General features: G+C 42.1%; 1 pseudogene; it reads left to right on the top strand.

Moving 5' to 3' along the window:
* The first annotated feature begins 994 nt into the window (after positions 1–994).
* Positions 995–1,952, top strand: LOC118529988 (centromere protein N-like; annotated as a pseudogene).
* The last annotated feature ends 235 nt before the right edge of the window (positions 1,953–2,187 follow it).

Below are 2,187 nucleotides of genomic sequence, written 5' to 3'. Positions count from 1 at the left end.
CATTGGGAGAGAAATTTCCCCTTCTTGGAGTGCACTTGGGAGAGATGGCACAGCCTCTCAGGGGACAAAAGAGCTGATGAGCACTAAAGTGCTGCCCTGGTCATTAGCATAGGAACAGAGACACCTGCTGAGGGCAGCAAACCTTGGTGCTAGCTTTTTGTTGCGCTTTACCATAAACTCCAAGCCCCAGCATGGTAGTGCAACTGCTTCTCTAGAACTAACCGGTACCAGCCACAGCAGGAGAAGACCCTCCCCCAGAGAATCAGCGCGGGTCCACGGCTCACAGGATCCCTAAAATTTGGAGTTTTGAAACTGCTGTGTGCCTGAGATAAAACACAGGCGTACTGTGCCGCCTGGCAGGCAGTCAGCTAAGACACAGCCAGGGTAAAGGCAGGGATCTGACGGAATCCGGGAACAAAAGAAAGGAGATTGTTCACTCTTCTGTGAGGGTTTCCTGAACAGCTGCAGGTGTGAATTCCCCACTCTAGCGACTTGAGAGCGGGACGTCGCCATTTTCCCCATGCCCAACAGCATTGACAGACTTCAGTGAACAACACAGCACCCCCAACGGAAGCTGGAGCCACTTACACCAACGCCTGCCCCCCTGCACCTTGCAGGTGCATCTTAGGGCAAGTTGGCCTAAGAACCAAAGCAGCAGTCCCTTCCCAGAAGACCATATTATTTCACTCATATGTGGAAATTAAGAACTAAAATAGATGAACATAGGGGAAGGGGAAAAAAAGAGAGAGGTAAGTAAACCATAAGAGACTCTTAACTATAGAGAACAAACCGAGAGTTGATGGAGGGAGGCGGGCAGGGGTAGGCTAAATGGTTGATGGGTGTTAAGGAGGGCACTTGTGATGAGCACTGGGTGTTATATGTAAGTGATGAATCACTAAATACTACACCTGAAACCAATTTTACCATATATGTTAACTAACTAGAATTAAATAAAAACTTGAAATAAAATAAATAAATAAATAAGAAAATCTCAATGACTGAAATTATAACGATCTTCAAAGCTCGAGACTTTTTTGTCTGAAAATCAACTGCAGACCATAAACTTCCAGCAGAGAAAGGAATCTTTTGTTCAGGACTTGGTTCTGCTTTGGGAGGAGAAGTGTGCAAGTCTCAATGACGCAGCCCTTTTAGACATCATTTATACTTAATTTCATTGGCACCAGAAAGCTTGGGATATTTTTCAGATTAGTAAAGAACCAGGTGAAGACATTAACCTTTTTGATATGGAACAATTCAAAAGTTCATTTAAAAAAATTCTTCAGAGAGCATTAAAAAATGTGTGTCAGCCTCAGAGATGCTGAGGAAAATGCAGTATGGATTCAAGTTGCCTGGGGTACAGTATAGAAAGCCAAACCAGTGCAGACCTACTTATGTGGTGTATTATTCCCAGACTCTCTATGCCTTCACTTCTTCCTGCCAGCTGAAGAGCAATATACCCCTTCTAGGTCAGGCACTAATAGTTGCTAGCAATCACCATAAGATTGTGAATATGGACCTCAGTAGCCAGCATCTGGGCTCTCTTAAGTCTATTGTATTTAAAAAGAATAATCAGACCATTGAAACTCACAGCTCTACTACACTTCTACAAGAAAGAACCCTTGAGCTGGATATATACATGGATTCAGTGATCATTCATGAAAACAGAACAGAGAGTCCAAAGAGTGACTCAAGAAACTTTTGGAGACTATCTTCAACCAAGACTAGAATTTTCACAAAATAAGCTTGAAACAAAATTCAGAAGTGACTTAAAAGGAGACATCTTGGCTGAGAGAAAAAAACCCCTCTGGTGCCTAAAAATGTTCTCTAGCTCACATCTTCTGGAAGTGTTGAAATCCTTAACACCAGCTAGTATTGCAAATGCACCACTTCCTCCATTGCTCACTTGCATATCCAATAAGGGAATGTATTATTTTAAAATTAGATATCTCTAATAAGAGGTATGTGGTTTTGTAAGCACAGTATTCCTTTGACTACATTGCATATGCATTCCAGTTAACAGCTAGGTGGATGGCTTCTGTTTATAAACTTGTGTTTTAGAAATTAACTCTTGATATTGACAAGTTTAAAATGTTAATATGATCATTGGGACTGATTCTTTCCTCCTCCACTGTGAACTCCTCTCCCCCATACCCTGCAAAGCATAGGAATTGTGGACCTTTAAAAAGT

Source organism: Halichoerus grypus, chromosome X (genome assembly GCF_964656455.1).
Source record: "Halichoerus grypus chromosome X, mHalGry1.hap1.1, whole genome shotgun sequence".
Taxonomy (NCBI): Eukaryota; Metazoa; Chordata; class Mammalia; order Carnivora; family Phocidae; genus Halichoerus; species Halichoerus grypus.
The sequence above is the reverse complement of the archived record's forward strand: the minus strand, read 5'-3'. Positions and strand labels throughout refer to the sequence as shown.